Below are 22,444 nucleotides of genomic sequence, written 5' to 3' on the forward strand. Positions count from 1 at the left end.
GGATACAGAATTGTCCCTCCCTTCTCCCCCCAAATCTCCTTGAGCGACTCCTTTGTAGTCACATCCTTCTTCTGCCCCTGGCAACCAATGATTTGTTGTCTGTTGCTATGCTTTTGTCTTTTCAAGAATGTCAAATAAATGGAATCACACAGTTTGTAACCTTTAAAAGATTGGGGGAGGGTTGTGGTTAATTACAGATTCACAGTTGCAAAAATAGTACAGAGAGGTCCTGGTACACTCCAGCCAGTCACCCCAAAGGCTGACATCTTACATACCTACAGTGCAACATCAAACCAGGAGACTGAGCTTGATACACTCCACAGCCCTCATTCCATGTTCATCATTTAACGTTCACTCATTGGTGGGTACCTGTACAGTTCTATACAATTTTATCTGTGTGTGGTTTTGTGTAAAGTGAAAGTGAAAGTCACTCAGTTGTGTCCAACTCTTTGTGACCCCACGGACCATACAGTCCATGGAATTCTCTAGGCCAGAATACTGGAGCGGGTAGCCTATCCCTTCTCCAGAGAATCTTCCCGACCCAGGAATCGAATTGGGGTCCCCTGCATTGCAGACGGATTCTTTACCAACTGAGCTATCAGGGAAGCCCAGTTTTGTGTAACCGTCATCACAGATTTACTCTTTTAGGGTAAGACTATCTGCAGATATTCCCATCTCCATTTTTTTTTCTATTGCTTATAAATGAAAACAAACTTTATTCTTAAAGAAGATTGCTGCTTTGGAATTGCCAGAATACTATTTAACTATATTGATTTGTGTAAGACTCTGCTTCCTTATGGACCCCGTCCATATTCTTGTATGTTGTTTCTGTCACGGATTAATATTTATTACAAACATAAGGATGGCCCCCATCCTTTACTCCCCTCTTGCACTCTCTGGTGGGCTTAGCCTTCGGCCGTGATGGAATTTTTCTCCTAGAGCCTGGACAGAGACATCCCATTCAGTACTGATGGTATATGTTATCTGCAGAGCCCGAGCCTGGAATAATAAGGAAACTAAATACTGATGGGAGGGGGAAGGTAGAGGATGGTTTACTATTGACTCTTCTTATACGTAGTCTCTTTTCTATATAATTGGAATGAAAACCAGAGGTGTGGGCGATTTTCAGAGATGTCAATTAATTCATTACTATGGGGTCACAAAGGGTCAGATGTGACTTAGCGACCGAGCACAGGCTCACTCATGATTGGCTAAGGGCTTCCCTCGTGGCTCAGTGATGAAGAATCTGCCTTCTAGTGCAAGAGTCACAGGAGACTGTTTCCATCCCTGGGCTGAGAAGATCCCCTGGAGTAGGAAATGGCACCCCACTCCAGTATCCTTGCCTGGAAAATTCCATGGACAGTGGAGCCTGGTGTGCTACAGTCCATGGTGTCACAAAGAGTCGAATGCAAACGAGCATGCGCTCATGAGCGTGGGTGCCCTATGATTGGATAAATATATCATCTGTGGTTCTTGGTGAAAGGCTTTGCCCTGAGGTCCGCAAATGTGACTAATAATGAGAAAAGTAGGACACGGAGGTACCTCTTTCATATAGGAGAACTAGTTTCCCTTTGCCTCTCCAGACTGACTCTCTATTCTTCTCCTCACCTAGGGTGCCAGCTTCAGCAAACAGAAACCCATGAAGAGTGAGGTCAGGTGTTTTCCCTTTGTGGTTGCAGAAGCTTGGCTGTGTCATTCTGCCAAGGCATGGCTCCCACAGGTGCCCTGGCTTACAGCTAGAGTTGCTCTCTGGGGCCAGTGACTGTTCTCTTTTCTGATCTTAGGGCTTAAAGGTGGTCATCGCTCTCTGTGTTGCAAGCCCTTAATACCTCGCCTTTTTGGTTTCCCTTAACCCTCACACCACTGAAAATGGTTCCTTCATTAAATTCACCTCAGTTCCCCTACTTGAAAGTGCCATCTGTTTCCTGTCAGGACTCTGACACAAAGTGGTTCTGATTAGAGGAGAATACATCTCATGCTTTGTAAAAAGATAAACTGCAAACTGAACCACAGAGTTATAGAACATAGCTTTATGTCAGTGCATAGCTTCAAGGATGCTTGAGCTTCATTCTGGTGCATCTTTAAATGGTGTTGAATCCTAATATCTCAGATTCTGGAGGCACTGGAGATGGTTCTATTCATCCACTATTAGACATAACTCAACAGTGAAGATTTCTATGTATATAACATGGTCCTTTTGATTTCTCCCTTACATATCAAATGTCAAATATGATTATTTGATGTTTACGCAATTCTAGTCACTTAATTTACTTACCTTTCAAGAAGATAAATGTGTATGTATATATATATATGTCTATGTGTATAAAGTTTAAAAGAGTATTTAAATAAATTATGATAAATTTATACTATTGAATATTATATAGTTATTAGAAAGAATGAGTTAGGACTATAGGTACTAATATGGAAATAGCTCCAAGACATTTTATTAAGTGATGAAACCAAGGCTAGAACAAAAAAATACAGAACAATCAAATAGTTTGTGTATGTATAATCATCAAGAATTAACCTGGGGAAGGTGTGTATGCCAGACCACAGACAGATACTGCCTTGGGAGAAAGGAGGGCTTGGAAGAATGGTGTTTTGGGGTTTTGTTCTCTATATTTAATGCAAAGGATCTATTGCAACATGTGTTTTGAGTTCATCTATGCTTTTTTCCTGGGGCTCCCCTGGTGGCTGAATCCACCTGTCAATGCAGGAGATGTGGGTTCAATCCCTGGGTCAGGAAGATGCCCTGGAAAAGGAAATGGCAACTCATTCCAGTATTCTTGCCTGGGAAATCCCATGGACAGAAGAGCCTGGCAGGCTACAATCCGTGGGGTTGCAAGAATTTGACATGACGCATTGGAGAAGGCAATGGCAACCCACTCCAGTGTTCTTGCCTGGAGAATCCCAGGGACAGGGGAGCCTGGTGGGCTGCTGTCTATGGGGTCGCATAGAGTCGGACACAACTGAAGCGACTTAGCAGCAGCAGCAGCAACTAAACAACAACAACAGCAATGCTTTTTCCTAAAATCTCACCCAAATGACAGTAAAGACATTAAGAGGTAATACAGGGCCAATAGACCAGAGAGAGCATGAAGAGGATTAGCGATATCAGCAGAATTTTGGAAGGTTAAAGTGGAGGATAAACAGTAACTGAATTATCAGGATGGTGAAAACTGAAGCTTATGTTTCTGCAGAAGTAGTCACCAGTGAGAAGCAAACTGATTCATGGCCCAGAATACCCAAGAGACTCAGAAATTAGAGACACCATGTACTTTCAGGAGGGGCAAGATGTGAGATGAACATAGGAAAATTAGTTGAGAGTTTGCACAAGGAGCAAGTAGACCCCTTGAACTTCTATCCCAGCCCTGATGTCCACAGATTATAGCACCCCCCACCCTCCACCTCATCAGGAAATGGGAGGCTTGATCCATGAGGAGATGATGCCAAAGAGACTCTGGCCTCAGGGATGATGACAGGCACAACTGAAGGGGATGAGGCACCAGACAGAAAATAGTGGGGTTGAGAGAAAGATTACACACGGCACAGTGAAGCCCATGCCTTCTCCCCACCTCAGTCCCCAGAATGCTGGCAAGGAAATGTATACCCCTCAGTCAGTAGACTAGATAATTTTTCCTTGGAGAAGGTCCAAGAAAAAAGACCTATTGACATTTAGGGTTGTCCAGTAAAATGTCCAAGTTCCACTTGATTACCCTACAGTGAAACTCACCATTCAGAAAGCCCCATTCATGTTCCTAGAGCTTTCAATCAGCCTTTTAGCACCTCGTGTTTAATATGAACTGGCAGACTTTGTGAGGAAAGCCTGAGACATGAAAAAATGGGGACAAAATGAGAAGAGAAAAGGAGCTCAGAAGAATAAAGACAGTGCAGAGAACAGAAGGAAACTCCAAATGACTAACATCCTCTGAAAGACAAGTGATGATACCACATCCTTGAAATGAAAACAGGATGATAAGACAATGGAATATATAAAGAACAAGAAAAGCTTTTGAAATTAAAAATATGTTGACTTAAGTAAAAAATTCAATAGAGGGTTAAAAGACAAAGTTGAAGAATCCCTGAAAAGCAGAACAGCAGCAGCAACAACAACAACAACAAAAAACTAGAAAAAGAAAGAAAACTAGAGCAGTTTAAGAGATTCAGTATCTGATTAATAGGGATTTCAGAAATAAAACAAAAGCAGCAGAAATTGTCAGCTATTGTATCAGTCTGGATTCTCCAGAGAAACAGAATCAATGGTGTATATGTATCTATTTATATAAATTCAATGTATTTATTATAAGGAATCAGTTTACTTATTGATTATGGAGGTCAGCACGTACCCAGATCTGCAATCAGTAAGCTGGAGACCCAGGAAAGTCAATGGTGTATTTGCAGTTCAAGCCTGAGTCCAAAGGCAGGAGAAGACTGATTTCCCATATGGAAGACTAGCAGAAAGTGAATTCTCTCTTACTCAGCCTTTTTTTTTTTTTTTCCTATTCAGGGTTTCAGTGAATTGAAAGAGGCCTCCCCGCACTGGAGGACAATTGCTTTACTCACTGATTCAAACGTTAATCTCATCTAGAAACACTCAGGCACACCAAGAATAATGTTTACCCAGCTATTTGGGCACCCTGTGGCCCTGTCAAGCTGACACATAAAGTTAACCATCCTAGACATGATACAGGAGCCTATTCCAGAATAAAAATATGACAGGTCCAAATAAGAATGAGAAATGAAAATGAAAGTGCCATATCAAGGCACGTCACTGAAAAACCCTCCATCATTAGCGATAGTAAGAATCTAAAAGTTTCAAGAAAGAAAAAGAAAAGCCACAAGGAACTAGAATAGCATTAGACTCTCAACAACACTAGTAGTTACAAGCTATTGCAGCAGTGTCTCCAAAATTCTGCAAGAAAAATTCTTCCATAGTAGGAAATGAGTAGATAATGTCTAAACTTGCATGAAGTTATTAGTAAAACTATGGAGTTAAATATAAGAAGAGAAACTGCTAATTGGATTAGACGTTGCCTCTGCCTTCAAGGAATCTACTTCTGGGGCTGAGTATTGTTTTGTTGTTTGTTTGTTTATTACTTTAAATGTTGTAAGTATTTGACCTTTCAAACCTTGACTGGGTATATTTTTGATTGCCAAACATATTTTTATGACCCAAATGAATTGTATATATGGTAATATAAAACACTGATCTTAAAGGTTTTCTTAATCTTTCTGGAATAGGCTGGGTCTAGACAGTTAAGTTATGACCAACCTAGACAGCATATTAAAAAGCAGAGACATTACTTTGCCAACAAAGGTCCATCTAGTCAAGGCTATGGTTTTTCCAGTGGTCATGTATGGATGTGAGAGTTGGACTATAAAGAAAGCTGAGCACCAAAGAATTGATGCTTTTGAACTGTGGTGTTGAAGAAGACTCTTGCGAGTCCCTTGGACTCCAACGAGATCCAACCAGTCCATCCTAAGGACAATCAGTCCTGAATATTCATTGGAAGGACTGATGTTGAAGCTGAAACTCTAATAGTTTGGCCACCTGATGCAAAGAACTGACTCATTGGAATAGATGCTGATGCTGGGAAAGATTGAGGGCAGGAGGAGAAGGGGACAACAGAGGATGAGATGGTTGGATGGCATCACTGACTCAATGGACATGAGTTTGAGTAAACTCCGGGAGCTGGTGATGGGCAGGGAGGTCTGGTGTGCTACAGTCCATGGGGTGGCAAAGAGTCGGACACAACTGAGCAATTGAACTGAACTGAACTGAGACAGTTAAGATATCTTGATGTTAATTACCTCTAGTTATTAATCACTGTTTTCCCTTAATTCAAATACCTAATTCAAATGGCTAAATGCATTAGGGCATGTACTTTATTATATTATATTAAGTATTCCTATCAGTAAAATATTTTTTATTGTATGGGATGAAGAAAATTTTTTTTTTCCTCCTACTCTTCTAAGTTCTCTGTTGGGGCTCTGTAACAAAAGAGATTAACAAGAGAAAAGCATTCAAATGTATTCAGTATAAGTTTTATGTGACACAGGAGTCTTCACAAGGGAATGAAGACCCCCAGAAAACAGTTAAACCTGAGTGTTTTTATACTAGCTTTGATGAAGAGTGCAAAGTCACAGAGAAACGTGATGGGACAAAAGGGCAAGAGCGGAGAGTGCAAAACCGAGGGCAACCTAGCAAGGAGGCCTGTTTGTTCAGATTCCTTTCAGTGTCCCCCCTTTTCTCTGGAGAGAGGGAAATCACTTCTCACAGGAGGGTCTTTTGACCTTCTTCCAGGGAGAAGGGCAGATCAGAGAGTCCTTCCCACACCTGCCATTTCTCAAATTCCTTCAGCTTAAAATATTCAGTGTGCTAAGGTGCCATATTTGGGGGGTAGCATGTTCTTAACTGTCACGATCATAAATTAAACATACTAACTCTTTGTGAAATACTGCTGCTAAGAATTTTTATGTAGAATCAGACGATTCTGTAATTTTATTTTACTCTTTTTACATACAGTTTCTATTACATTCTCTTAATCATCATCAAAGGGAACAGCCCTAGATTAATACTTTAAAAGTTAATGAATTATTCAGACATATTCTTTTGAGATATTTATATATATCCTCTCACATAATTTCCTTTTTCTAATTAGGGTGAAGTATTAATATCCAATCTGTGTATCGTGGCTTGAATTTCTTTAAATTATCTTTGTATAAGCAATGCTCTTAAAATAAACATGTAGTTCTATAGAAAACAGTCTAGAGGAATATTTAGTGAAAAACTAACATTGGATAGCTGGGAAGTGGAATTGGGGAGGATTTTCTAAAATGTTTTACAGCCTTTTGCATTATTTTTATAATCAGAATATATTTGCGCATGTGTATGTGTGTATGCATATATGTAAGATAAAATGAGAGGTTTTACCTAGCAGTTTTGGCCTATATTGCAATTCTTTATTGTTTTCACCTTCATCATAAAGGGATTTTACTGGCACAAACCTAAAGGATATTCTGTTGAACTTCACATGACATTCTAGGATTTGGTTTAGCTGCTTTGAGCAAATGACTGTAAACTGAGGTGAGGCGAACAAAGGCAAGTGCCCTGCTTTAAACTGTTAGATCCAAACTGGATTCAACATGTTAATGGTACAGCCAGGAATGCCTAAGCTAGGCCAATGGGCAGTCACTTGTCAGCCTGCAATCAGTCAACAGAAAATACATGTGCATGGGAAATGAACTTTATAGATTAAAAAAACCAATATGAATAAATTATAATGATTATATATTAATTAATAGATAGGATACATTTCCATTTTCCCCTCTTTTCCTTGTTAGGCCATTTTATGTTGACCAAAAAATACAAGTAACAGAATTTCAACTTTCTGCTGTTGCCCTTCTACAGTGGGAAGCATTTTCTTTCAAATTAGCCCTTCCTGCTTGAGAAGACCTTGACTGGATCAATTCTTTATTTTTTAATTTCTAGGATAAACAACAAAAGGATTCTTGGTCTCACGTTCTCCAGTTTCTATATTATTATTCCAGTCCTTAACATGCACTTAGAGACTCTGCAGGTAATTCATGGTAGAATTAGGAATAGAACTATCTGATAGTCTTTGCTCTTGTCAAAGATGAATAGGCAAGATATTGGAGTGAGTTGCCATTTCCTTCTCCAGGGGATCTTCCTAACCCAAGGATTGGACCTGCATCTCCTGCTTGGCAGGCGGATTCTTTACCACTGAGCCACCTGGAAAGCCTGGATAATATGGTAAATGTATATTAAACACTGGGAAGACTGATCCTGAAGTTGAAACTCCAATACTTCGGCCACCTGATGAGAAGAACCGACTCATTGGAAAAGACCCTGATGCTGGGAAAGATTGAAGGCGGGAGGAGAAGGGGTTGACAGAGGATGAGATGGTTGGATGGCATCACCAATGCGATGGACATGAATTTGAGTAGGCTTCGGGAGTTGGTGATGGACAGGGAAGCCTGGCGTGCTGCAGTCCATGGGGTCACAAAGAGTTGGACACGACTGAGTGTCCAACTGAACTGATATTAAACATTTAAGAAACTGATGCTCTGTTTTCCAAAGTGAGTGTTTCATTTTGTGTTCTCACAAGCAGTATGTGAATTCCAGTTGCTCCACATCCCTCTTAGCACTTGGTATTCTTGGGGTCTTTATTTGAGTCATTCTGGCTTTAATTTGCATTTCTCTAATGACTAATGATGCTGAGCATCCTTTTTTGGTTCTTAGTTACTATCCATCTCTTTTCTTTGGTGAAGTATCCAAATTTGTTGCCCATTAAAAAAAAAATTGGCTTGTTTTATTTATTGAGTTGTAGTGTCATTGTTTTAAATAAAATATTCTGAATAGATAATACATTCACATGGTTGAAAAACCAAAAGTGACTTAAAAAGTCATTCACTGGGACTTCCCTGGCAGTCCAGTGGTTGAGACTCTGCCTTCCAATGCAGGGAATATGGGCTCAATCTCTGGTCAAGAAGCTAAGATCCCACATGTCTTGCTGCCAAAACATCAGAACATAAACAATAGAAGCAACATTGTAACAGATTCAATAAAGACTTAAAAAATGGTACACATCAAAAAAAAATCTATTTTTAAAAAAGTTAAAAAAATTCATTCATCAGAATGTACCCATCTTTGTCTCCATTAACCTGTTAGAGAATGCTTTCATTAACTTGTTTCCTTCCAGAGTTTCAGTAAATATAAATACATATCCTATGTCCTCTCCATTCTTGCACTAGAAATAATATATATACACTGTTCAGCACTAATATATCCTGAAGAGCATTCTCAGATGGTACTCTTTTTATAATCACGTGGTTCTATTGTGGGGATGAGGAGCAGCTTATTTCCAGTGATTTCTGTATATTGAACACTACAATTAATAACCTTGTACACAAGTCCTTTGACATGTGTGCAGTTCTCTCGGTAGGATATATTCCAGAAGTGATTTTCAGATGACTATTTCTTAAAGTATGGACTTTCTTAACTCCTATGTAAATTCCCTCTGTTCATTTCTGCTAAACTCAAAGGGCTTGTGTAAACTCCACTCATAAAGAAGAAAATCAGTGTGTGAGGTGTGTGGGTGTAGGATGGTGTGTGTGTTTGCATACATGTGTGCGTGCTGGTGTGTTGTGTTGGGGGGAGGTGGTGGTGTGTGTGTAGGGGTGTGTGCGTAGGGAGGATGGTATGCATGTTTGTGGTGTGTGTGTGGGTGTTGTGTGTGGGTGATATATGTGCGTGGGAGTGGTATGTATATAGGGACAATGGTGTGTGTGTGTGCAGTTTGTGTTTGTATGTGTTGTATGGTGTGTGTGAGTGTAGGTGCTGTGTGTATGTGAGATATTGTATAAGATACTATATATTTTTTGTGTCTGTGTGAGGAGGTTTTGGGGGGTATTGTGTGTTTGGAGGCTGATGTATGTGTATGGGAAGGTGGTGTGTTTTTGTGTGTGTATGAGATGGTGTGTGTGTGGTGGTATGTGTATAGGAGCATTGTTGGGGCATGCTGTGTCTGGGGGTGTTACATGTGGGAGTGGGTATTGGATGTATGTGGGGTGTTGTGTGTTTTGTGTGTGTGTGTGAGGGCACTGTATAGGGGGGTGGTGCATGTGTGTGTGTGTAGCGTGTGTGGAGGAATGGGTGGGTGTGTGGAGGTTGCGAGTTGGGAGCTCCTCGTGATTCTGGCTCTACCTGATGGGCAAGGTGCAGGAAGAGGGCTGTGAGGAGCTGCCAGGCACCAGCAAGTCCTCTGGTGATCGCGGCTGGACCCTGCTTGCTCTTTTCTCTCCATTTATTTATAGTAGTTATCTCATGCTTATATCTGGGCCTTTTGCTTCTGATCTCAGACTAAAGAAAGATTTTTTTCTGATCTGTGTTTCAGTCTCACCAGCGATTTATGGAGTTGGCTCTTCATAAGTTGTTCTTTTGATCATCGTTCACCCTCAGTTAATTTGCTCTGGTGAAGAGCAAACTCTTGGGAGGAGATTAGTGAGAAGAAGGACTGCATTTAGTTTTTATCAAATGAAGTGTTTCTGAATTTGATCCCTCACTTCTCACTCAAGGGGAAATTTAGGAAGTAGTAGTAACCTCTTTGATATTTAACAATCTCATTGATGGTCTCTGTTATTTATGTTTTAAAGGGCCACCCTGACTTTAAATACTGATTATTCATTCAAACCCTAGTCATAAGCTAAAGCAGAAGTTGAATGTACAGCACAACCATTAACCAGACTGCCTTCTGGTTGGTTCTAAATTTAACTGGCGTCTCACCTTTAGCATTAAGGAGACCTTCTAATTTTGGCTTGCGTGTTCACACACAGGTATTGCAGCACCTAGGACACTGGTTGTTGATTAGAGAGAGGCAGCTGTGAAAGCGCTGCCACAGAGATTTGCTCAGGCATGTTTCACTAGGTCACCTCTCCTGCAGTTATTTTCAGAACCAAATGCTGCAAATAGAGACCATAACATTTTTCTTTCTACATTGTTTATTTCAGGAGACATGGGAACCATCACGAAGAAGATTCATAGGCTGAAAATGTAAACCCTGAAAGGCTGTTTTGTTTGAGTTAATGAAGATGTGATTTTGTAGTCTCCTCTTCCCCATCTCACCTCTGCCCTGAGAAAATGGCAGACCCTGAAATTTATGGGAATTCTGACCTGAAGGGCCAGGAAGTGCAGGAGACTGAAGAAGGTGGGTAGAAGGGAGATTGGCCCCTGGTGCGGCACATTTCCCAGGAGAGAAAACAATATCACTCACAGCTGTCGATTTTTCAACTTGCAAAGATTTGTTACTCCTCTTGAAATAACCGCAGGCATGTGGAAGACACTAGATGTCATTTAAGTGATTTCCCTTCCCTTCCAAGTTTGAAGGCTGATAACCTCTCGTTTTATCTGGGAGAAAAATTCTGAAGCCATTAGAAAATCCCTAGTTCTAAAACTGTGGACAGACACTGCACCTGTATAGCCCAAACAAAGTCTTAGCGGAAAATGATCGGATTTAAGTTGAGATTTACTGTGAAGAGTTTTATTTCTGAAGATCAATGTTTGCCAGTACTATTAAGCTAAAAGGGACAAGGCTAAAAAGGCTGAAAGAAGCCTTAGACTAAGTCATGAAAGCTCCAGATTAAAAAATATTTTTTAAATGGTCTCATTGAGAAAATTTTCAAATGAGAGTCACACTTGAATGAATGAATGCTGTATCAAATTATCTGGAGACAAAGAAGAGAAGCCATTCTACCAGAACAAATGCAGCCTGCTTTGTCTAGAGGACAAATCATTCTTGCAGCCCATTTGGAAATGTCACTTTTAAGTCAATGAGAGTTGTGTTCAAATAAGAGGGGGATGCAAGACCCTATTATATCCACTAGGACGTGATGTTTTGCCTCTGAATGGTTTCTATAGTGCATGAAAATTCCTTTTTTTGGGGAGGGGAGGCGTCTCTCTTTTTAATGTCTTAAACTGTTTTCAGGTTTTACAAAGTGCTTTAGTTTTTACATTGAAAGGGCAGACATGATCACACTGGAACACCAGTTGTCTGGCTACAGAAGCTCTGACTTTGGGGGCAAGTCTTTTGAACTTTTAACTTGGTGAAAACAGATTCCTTGGCTCGCGTGGGGAAGCTGTCTTCTGGAAGTGATCCAGCGCTTAGAACAGTCCAAGACAGCCATTTTCTCCATCTTTCCGAGATATCACAATTTGAACAGCAATGGTGATCAGTGAAACAGGAAGTTCAGAGTTGAGACTGAGCAAAACTGACAGGGAAGCCAATTCACTGCCCCACATTGACCAGATGGGCTGGCATCTTCAGGATTTTTAGACTAGGCAAAGCAGTTTTGCTTTTTTGGTTCATTTTGACAAACTAAAAATCTTTTTAAAAAATTATTTATTTATGGCTGTGTCGGGACTTCGTTGCAACGCAGGCTTTTCTCTAGTTGCGCGGATCGGGGGCTGCTCTCTAGTTGCGATGTGTGGTCTTCTCGTTGCAGTGGCTTCTTTTGTTGCAGAGCACGAGCAGGGCACAGGGGCTTCAGTAGTTGTGGCTCCTGGGCTCCAGAGCACAAATTCAACAGTTGTGGCACACAGGCTTTGTTGCTCTGTGGTGTGTGGGGTCTTCCCAGATCAGGGATCAAACCTGTGTCTCCTTCATTGGCAGGCAGATTCCTTACCACTGAGCCACCAGGGAAGCCTGACAAAGTATAAATCTTAAAATCCTATTGGTAAACTCCTGAAATCAATTTGTTGTTGTTGCCATTATTAACAATTTTTTTTGACTACTAAAAGGTCTATATGCTAAGCAATAGTCCAACATCATCAAATTCTTCTGGCAGATATACTAAAGTGACTGGTGATGTTTTATACCATTTTGAAGTATGATTTTTGAAAAGGCAAGTTTCTCCATGCAGATAGAAAGATGCCAAGATGCCAATGCCAAGCCATCCTTGCTCAGTGACAGTAAACACCAGCATACACCCCCTTAGGGAAAAACTAAAAATGATGCCCACTTTGATCTGTAAAAGCCTCTCTAGAAATGCACAAAGGCTGACACCTTGTACAGAAACTCCAAGTTTTTGAACAACCCAAGGAAAATATCTCCTTCCAAAAAGAAAGTAGGTTTTAAAGGGGCACTCAACTATATACACTGTCTGTTGACAAAGATCAAATTCTCCACTTAACTGTATGAGTTTCCATTTGGTTTTCTGGTAGAGGCAAAGCTTTGAAACAGGTCTGGAACCTGGCTGACTTCAGCAAGAATCAGGAAATGTGCTCCATGCTGCTCTTTCTCAAACATGCGTGAGGACCACTGCCAAAGTTTTCATTACAAGTCTAATAATAATACTGCAAGTGATTATAAAAAGAATATTAAAAGTAATACTAAAATAAGCATTTATTACATTTTACTACGTGCCGGGCACTATACTAAGTGTGCAAGCATTTACTCCTCAAGCACTTATCTCAGGGGTGCTGTTATTACCACCTTTTTACAGACGAGGACACTGAGACTAAGAAAAATATCTCGCTTGAAATTAGCCAAGTTATTTATTTAACTTGATAGATCTAGCAATTGAATCCAGGCAGTGTAACTCTAGAGCCTGAGAGCTTAACCTCTGATGAGAACTAACACTAACAGAGCATGCTCACTGTGCACTAGGAAGGCACTGTTCTAACGGCACTATTACTATTATTTTATTGATAAGGAAATAAAGAAGTAGAAAAAACGTCCCCAAGGTCACACTGCTATTAAGGGTATGTGTAGGACAGATTTAAACCTGGTCACTCTGACCCTAGACTCTGAATACTTACGCCTAAGGTTGTCTAACTGCTTAGAATATACGTATTTCTTATGGGAATTAGTAAAAGTATTTTCATTTTGGATTGTTAAACAATGTTAGCTGAATTATTTTGCCTAAATTGGTTATTCTAATGAAATGACTGATAAACAGCCTGTTTAGGTTGTCTCAGGATTATTCTGCAGCAGGCTGGATGGTGGGACTTTTTGTTGGTTTATACTGCCCTCTAGTGGTTGGTATATGATAAAGCCTTTGACTACAACAAACTGGGAAATTCTTAAAGCGATGGGGATACAAGACCACTTTACCTACTTCCTGAGAAATCTGTATGCAGGTCAAGAAGCAACATAACTGGACATGGAACAACAGACTCGTTCCAAATAGGAAAAGGAGTACGTCAAGGCTGTATATTGTCACTCTGCTTATTTAACTTATATGCAGAGTACATCATGTGAAATGCCGGCTGGATGAAGCACAAGCTGGAATCAAGATTGCCGGGAGAAATAACAATAACCTCAGATATGCAGATGACACCACCCTTATGGCAGAAAGTGAAGAGGAACTAAAAAGCCTCTTGATGAAAGTGAAAGAGGAGAGTGAACAAGCTGACTTAAAACTCAACATTCAAAACGAAGATCATGGCATCTGGTCCCATCATTTTGTGGCAAATAGATGGGGAAACAATGGAAACAGTGAGAGACTTTATTTTCTTGGGCTCCAAAATCACTGTGGATGGTGACTGCAGCCATGAAATTAAAAGATGCTTGCTCCTTGGAAGAAAAGCTATGACCAACCTAGACAGCATATTAAAAAACAGAGATGTTACTTTGCTAACAAAGGTCTGTATAGTCAAAGCTATGGTTTTTCAAGCAGTCATGTATGAATGTGTGAGTTGGACCATAAAGAAAGCTGAGCACTGAAGAATCGATGCTTTTGAACTGTGGTGTTGAAGAAGACTCTTGAGAATCCCTTGGACTGCAAGGAGATCAAACCAGTCTATCCTAAAGGAAATCAGTCCTGAATATTCATTGGAAGGAATGATGCTGAAGCTGAAACTCCAATACTTTGGCCACCTGATGCAAAGAATAGACTCATTGGAAAATACCCTGATGCTGGGAAAGATTGAAGGCGGGAGGAGAAGGAGACGACAGAGGATGAGATGGTTGGATGGTATCACTGAGCCAATGGACATGAGTTTGAGCAAGCTTCAGGAGCTGGTGATGGACAGGGAAGCCTGGCATGCTGCTGTCCATGGGGATTCAAAGAGTCGGACATGACTGAGAGACTGAACTGAGCTATTTGATGACCAAGAAAGAACATTGTCTGTAAAGCAATTATCCTTCAATTAAAAATAAATACATTTAAAACAAACAATAAAAAGAATTCCTTTGAAACATAAAGCGGTTAGGTTAGATGTGAGTGCTCAGACTCTTTGTGGTTCCATGTTTGCAGCCTTCCAGGCTCCTCTGTCCATGGAATTCTCTAGGCAAGAATACTGGAGTGGGTTGCCATTTTCTACTCCAGGGGCTCTTCCTGACCCAGGGATCAAACCCGTGTCTCCTGCACTGGCAGGTGAATGCTCGACCACTGAGCATCGGGGAAGCCCATATGTACTTTCACATACATGTATATATATATATGCCCATTCATGTGTGTTATTTATTTATAGTTTATGTGTAAGTCTTAGTTATAGACAATGCTTGAGGTACACTGATGGATTTGAAAGCCTCACAACAGACTTCTCTTCAAGGCTCTTTGGCTATAATTTCCACAATTTCAACATGCTTAAAGGTTATAATTTCAACATGCCTAAACCAATCACAGGCAAGGGGAACTGAATAAACATAAAATCTTAGATTAACCAGTATATTCTCCTGGTGGTCCCCTCCCCTGGTGTTCTGTTTAGGAGGAAGAAGCCCTGATACATGAGTACATCACAGTCTTACTTAATCTCTCTTGTCTCCCAATCTCCATCCCTGGCTGACCTTAGGAGGTGGTAGCCTACAGACAAGAGGGCAGTGGGAACAGCCTTTTTCTTGCAGGCATAAGAGATGCATTATCTAAAGGAAATTAAAAACAATACTAAAACCAACCTAAAAAGGGCTTGCTTTTTATTATCACATGGTCATCAGCTGGAAATTCTAAACAATGACAACTATGGTTTCTGTTTAGTTTTAATAACATGCATATGTTTCTAATTAACACAGTTGTGTTACTTATCCTTTCATAAACATTGTGTTCCATATCATAGAAATTTATTTGGAGAACTTCCAGTTATACAGTTGGGCTACGACACATGCAAACTCAGCTATACACATTTTTTTTCAGGAGTAAATTCATGATAAACTGGAATCATTAGACCTAAATTTGGGCACAGTTGAACCACATTTTCCTGAGTCTAAACTACAGATTTGAAAGAATCAGTGATAACATAGTGATTATAAAGACTAACAGAATTCGAGTAACTTTCATTCTGTCATTCACTGTAACCAGAATTGACTAGAACAATGAACAGGGAAATGCTGAGCTTTAGAAATGTTCATTGAAGACTGGCACATACAAATTGTGGAGAAAAGTTGTAACTCTGCAAAAACAAAGCATAAGGGAAATGGACATTTTGAAGAAGAAAATTAGAACAAGTAGCAAAAGATGCTGGTCTTACACTGCCAGAAGCATTCGAGAGGACCATGTTTGATGCTTCCATCATTTTGACCAAGAATGGGAGCCTCATTCTAAAGCAAAAGATCAGATACAGTCAGCGTTTACTTTCACTCTGACTTTTGCAGAAGAAAACTTTAGGAAGCATAACCAAATAAGGTAGAAATGTATGATGAATTTTTCTGGTGAATATATATTAGGGGATTTTTTTTTTTTTTTTTTTTGGACTACAGAGACAGTTGAAAACTGTTACTATACATCCTGAGGGAACAAAGACTTGGACAATATTGCAATCTCTGGGATTTTCTGTGAAATAGGATTATTGGAGATCTCTGTAAGTCTCATCCTTATGGTTTTTTGCTCTTTTTATATGTATTGCCTCATTTGGAAAAAGACTGTCAAAATTAAAATAATTAAAAGTGTTTTGTTTAATTTGAGTGGAGACTGCTGTACTGTCTATTAAACATGTGAAGAAGATTGATTTCAATGATCACTGACAAATTTGCAGAAGTGAAAGCTCAAAAATAGAAACTAATGTTATTCATTTCTGTAACACACCAAATGTATGAATAAGTTTTAGTTGACTTTTCAAAAATCCATTACATGTTTTCTTTTGTGTCCTATAATATTTGTTTTTTATTAATTTTTTTTGTTTACTGACTTCATTATACTGATGACTGCTGATGCCCTGTGGAGGTCACTCTCTTGATAAGGTCTAATACTTGGGTCACCTGATTCAAAGAGCTGACTTGTTGGAAAAGACTCTGATGCTTGAATAGACTGAAGGCAAAAGGTGAAGAGGGCCGCAGAGGATAAAATGGTTAGATAGCATCATTGATTCAATGGACATGAATTTCAGCAAACTCCAGGAAACACTGAAGGACAGAGATGAGATGATTATATAGCATCACTCACTCAATGGACATGAATTTGAGCAAACTTTGGGGCATAGTGGAGGACAGAGGAGCCTGGCGTGCTGCAGTCCATGAAGGTGCAAAGCACTGGGCATGACTTAGCAACTGAGCAACAACAAAGTGTTTCTGAAGAGGCAGGTCAGACGTGGGCTGTTTATAAGGTGTTTAGGGTCTTTCAACGTCAGGCTCGACTGGGATTGGATAAAGTTCAAGATATAATAATTTAATATTGGTGGATACAGTTAGGATTTTGAAGTGTAAACAATAAGTAAATAAAAAGTAAACAATCACTTGCAAAGTACAGTTAACTATTGCTTTGAGAAGTAGCTCAGCAACTATTTACCTAGTGTCATGGACTGAGTGTATCCCCCCAAAAAATTCATGTGATAAAGTCCTAAACCTCAGTGTGATGATATCTGAAGGTGGGGCTTTTGGAAAGTACTTGGGTTTAAATGAGGTCAAAAGAGTAGAACCCCATAATGGGATTAGTGTCCTTATAAGAGGAAGAAGAGACACCAGAGTTTTCTCTTTCTCATGGGCACGCACTAAGGAAAGGCCACATGAATGCACAGCAAGAAGGCGGCTGTCCACAAGCCAGGAAGAGCACCCTTGCCAAGACCCTAATCTATCAGCACCTTGATCTTGGACTTCCCAGCCTCCAGAACTGTGAGAAATCAAATGTCTTTTGTTTTAGCCACCAATGCTGTAGACTACAGCATTCTTTTTTTTTTTTTTTTTTTACAACAATCCAAATTAAGACACCCTACCAAGGGCAAATTGACAGTCTTTGTTTGGATAAATTGATTTCTCAGAAAATTCAACTTAACCTTCCTGTTCAAGGACTTTTCTGGGAAATTTACAAGAGTAAAGTCATGTTAATGCAGACATTAAACTGTAGTCAATTCCAGTTTTCAATATATGCGAAGTTCAATAAAGTACAATGAACACTGTCTGCATTTTTTTTTTCTGGCTATCACTATTATTTATTTTATTGCATAGTTATTTCTGAAAATACTTTTGCTGTTTGGAGGAGGAGTGTTAAAAGTGTTCTGTCCTGGTTATGTGAGGGAGGCCTGTGAGAGCAATTATGTAAAAAGACCCTGCAGTATGTGGGGTGGGAGTAGTAGAATCTTATCCTTATACCTACAAAAGGAAATGGGGTTTATACAAGTAACCCCATAGGCACTCTCAAAGGCCCAAGGGAGTTACTTACCATGCAACCCTTTTGGTATGTTAAAAATATTAATTATGCATCCTTATGTTCACAGCAGCATTATTCATGGTAGTCAAAAGGTGGAGGCAACCCAAGTGTCTGCCAATATATAAATGGATAAAGAAAATCTGGTCTACACATACAAGGAAATATTACTCTGCCTTAAAAAGGAAGGAAATCCTGTCACATGTTACAACACAGAGGGACTCTGAGGACATTATACTAAGTGAAGTGGGTCAATCTGTCACAAAAAGACAAATGCTTTATGGTGATTCCACTTATATGAGGTTCCTAGAGCACTCAAATTCATGGGGACAGGAAGTAGGATGGTGGTTCCCAGAGGCTGGGGGAGGAACAAGTGGCCGTTGTTGCTCAATGAGCTTAGATAGAGAATTTCAGTTTTGCAAGATAAAAAGAGTTCTGGAGATTGGCTGTATAACAGTGTGAATATACTTAATACCTCTAAACTTAAAAGAATACTGAATTTAACAATTAAAAGTGGTTAAGAAGGTACATTTTATATTTTATACTTATATTTTACCACAATTTAAAAGAACATCAATTTGTTACATGGAAACATTGATGATCACTACTATTTGCATAACCCTATTCTGGCAGTTTCCTTAAAAAAGGGGGAGGGGTGAGCAACCCCTCAAAGCACCTTTGTGCAAGTAAGAAAAGGCATCTTTTCCTCAGACACCTTGCTAGACACCATCTGGCAGATACCATCAGCCAGAAAGTGATTCTCCTGTAGGAACAAGTCCACAAGGATCTCAGCAGTAAGAGTGCCCCATGGAATTTTGCCCTGTGCTATGCAGAGTCATTCAAAGAATCCCCAGCTAAGAGCTCCACGGAATGCAAGGGCTCTGGCCTCCCCACTTCTGAGACGCTCTGCAAAGAGTCCACGGTGTGAGTGGTGGCCTTTTGAAACTTCAGGAGATGGAAGAATACAAGCAATGTTTGATATGGAGAGTTTGGACTCTATAGGCGGCAGTGGCTGAAAATGCTGTCACATGAACATGAATAAGCCAGAAATGAAGGCTCCCAAGGGGCTTAGCTGGCAACTCAGGAGGCAGCTCTGAGTCAGAAGTGGTGGGCGGCGATGTGCCAGGACAGGAAGATGCCACCCAAGTTGGCCTCATTCACAGATAAACACTTAGACAGATGTCATATGGGACACGGAAAAGGCCCTCTGTACAGAACTGATCGTCCTATTAGTTGAGGATGCCTAGAGTCCCAGTTGCTTTCTTTATGACTTATGGATGGTCAGAACTACTGATAACTTTTTTAGCCTTTGCCCGTTCAAACCTCCCATTTCACGGATGAGGACCTGCTGTCTAGAATGTTGAATGAATGACTCGCCCACAGCTGCTCACTAACGGGGTTTTGCTTTGTTCTCCCTCTGGGCATCTGGAGGAGGAGAGAGTTCTCAAAGGGGAGTCACAAAAGAGCAGGTAGAAGGTTCCAGAGACATAGGTGTCCCACTTCACAGTCACCATAAATTCCCCTAAGCCCCAGGAAGGGTGAAAGGGAAGGCAAAAGGGGGAGGCAAAAGATACTGGTAACACTGAGAAGCCCCTTAAAGCTTAAGAAGGAACTGTAGGGACACAGTGTGAATTAGGCTTTAAATAATTTATTCATCAAATATATTGAACATCAACTTATGACAAGGATACTGTCCTTAAGGATCTTATAGCCTAGTGAGAGAGAGATATAAACAGATAAATTATAATAAAACCTGAAATTTGTGGTATTAGATGTATGAATCCAGGGCTAAGGGACTCTGAAGAGGAACAACTATTTCCCACAGAGGCCTTTGGGAAAGCTGTTTCCAGAGGAAGAGATGTTAGAGTGGATACTGTAAGGTGAATAGGAGTTTGGCAGGTGGGATGATTGTGACAATTTTAGGAATTCTAGGTGGAAGAAATTGCCTTGTCCTGTGGCAGTCTAGGGAGTGGCTGCGGGTAGAATAACTTTAAGAATGATGAGAGGGTATGAGCTTCCTGGGTGGCGAAGTGGTAAAGAATCCACCTGCCAATGCAGGAGACTTAAGAGACATAGGTTCAATCCCTGGGTTGGGAAGATACCCTGGAGAAGGGCATGGCAACCCCCTGGGGAAGGGCAACCCCCTGGAGAAGAGCATGGCAGCCTTCTCCAGGATTCTTGCCTGGAGAATCCCATGGACAGAGGAGCCTGGTGGGCTACAGTCCATGGGATCGCAAAGAGTCAGATATGACTGAGAAAGCCCTCATGTCTGACAGGAACACTGTGATTAGTGGAGAATGGGTCAAGCTAAAAACTTGGCATTTTATCCGGGAGCCTGCAAAATCAACAAAGGCTGTGGAACAGAGCACAACAGGACTCCTTGCTGAAGACGACGCTGGCTCCAGTGGAGGACGAAAGGCAGTGGGAGAGAGCAGGGGTGGCCCGGGCAATACCAGGCTCTGCTAGTCAGTGAACATGCCAGGACAAGCCGGGCAGGGCATGGAGAGTGGCTGGGCCCCCACCCCACTGCAGCCATCTGTTCCTTCTCACACAGGCTGTGCCTCCTCCCACTCCTGAGGCAGCTGAACTTCTGCTACTGATATTTGAAACAGTGGAAAAAGCTAAGAACAAGGGAGGCCTGTGGTGAATGCTTCCCACCCCAACTCCCATCGCAGGCGAGTCTGCCTATGCAGGCCACGTGATGTCTTCAGCTTCCACATGCACCACAAGACTGGAAAAATCAGTAGGTAAACAAGAATGTCTCTGATCCCTCCAACAGCCTTGCATCTTGAGAAAAGCAGGAGGGACCAGGCATTTAGGTGCAAAGCAAAGGTGAATACCCATGGAAGAGAAATGCTTTAATCTGGTAGTGGCTGAATTCCAGGAGAATGCATCAGAATCAGCCCTAAGGTTGCCACCAAATCCTGTAAGAACAGGCAGAGGGCCAGGGAGTTGGCTGAACCCCAGAGGCTGAGATGATCTCTTGGATCTCAGCCTTGGGGCTCATGTAGCATTAATCTTACCAGCTGAGAACACTTTCTAGCTGAGCATTTGAGAAGAATCCTTTGTTCAGTAGCCAGCATAACATTGGCTCTGGTAGAACTAGATTCCTAAATGGAATTAAACTCAAGTGATGAACTTAATGAGATTCATTCCTTATAACCATGTATGTCTCCCCATGGCTTATGGATATAGTTTTGAGAAAGCTGCATATTATTAATATTAGGAAAGGAAGGAGGAAAAGGGTGTAAGGGCTGAAACCGAGAGCGGAGGCAGGAGTAGAGGGAGAACTGGGCTAAGCAGGGTCTGTAGCCCTTTTTGGGAGCCCAGTAAAGATACTTACACTTTGGCTGCTTGACAGAGAAAAGCAACTATCCCAAGGAAGAGGTGGTAGTGGTGTGGCAAGGCAGAAATCCAGGCACAGGTACACTCAGATGGCAGGGTCTCAATATTTTAAATAATTCCTGTGGCCATCCTGGTGCACCTGGTTACTGAGGGTGAGAGGTGAGGATCACGAGACCTGGGGCAGGTGTTACAGAAGGACTTGTCAGGATATATATGTTTATGCCATAACAGATGGCTGCAGGGTTGGGGCTGGGGAAAAGAGGAGATCCTAATGATAATCATTTTCAAGATCTTCACACTTATGTAACTCTTTTAATTCTCACCACATTTGCATGGGGGTAGATACAAATGACACCACCCTTATGGCAGAAAGCAAAGAAGAGCTAAAGAGCCTCTTGATGAAGGTGAAAGAGGAGAGTGAAAAAGTTGGCTTAAAGCTTAACATTAAAAAAATAAAGATAAAAAAAAATGAAGATCATGGCATCCAATCATTTCATGGCAAAGAGATAGGGAAACAATGGAAAGAGTGAAAGACTTTGTTTTCTTGGGTTCCAAAATCACTGCAGATGGTGACTGCAGCCATGAAATTAAAAGACACTTGCTCCTTGGAAGAAAAGCTAATGACAAACCTAGACAGCATATTAAAAAACAGAGACATTACTTTCCTGACAAAGGTCCATATAATCAAAGCTATGGCTTTTCCAGTAGTCATGTATGGAAGGGAGAGTTGGACCATAAAGAAGGCTGAGTGCTGAAAAATTGAGGCTTTTAAACTGTGGTGCTGGAAAAGACTCTTGAGAGTCCCTTTGACTACAAGGAGATCAAACCAGTCAATCCTAAAGGAAGTCAGTCCTGAATATTCATTGAAAGGACTGATGCTGAGGCTGAAACTCCAATACTTTGGCCACCTGATGCGAAGAACGGACTCATCGGAAAGAACGCTAGGAAAGATTGAAGGCAGTAGGAGAAGGGGGAAACAGAGGAAGAGATGGTTGGATGGTATCAC

General features: G+C 40.9%; 1 long non-coding RNA gene across 1 annotated transcript in view; it reads right to left on the bottom strand.

The window, feature by feature from the left end:
• The window catches only part of LOC123331327, a 33,924-nt gene continuing 11,480 nt past the window's right edge, over positions 1-22,444 (bottom strand). Inside the window, exon 2 of the long non-coding RNA XR_006547889.2 lies at positions 1-160. This is a non-coding gene — a long non-coding RNA (uncharacterized LOC123331327). The remainder of the gene's footprint in view (positions 161-22,444) is intronic.

This window comes from Bubalus bubalis, chromosome 2, assembly GCF_019923935.1.
Source record: "Bubalus bubalis isolate 160015118507 breed Murrah chromosome 2, NDDB_SH_1, whole genome shotgun sequence".
Lineage (NCBI taxonomy): Eukaryota > Metazoa > Chordata > Mammalia > Artiodactyla > Bovidae > Bubalus > Bubalus bubalis.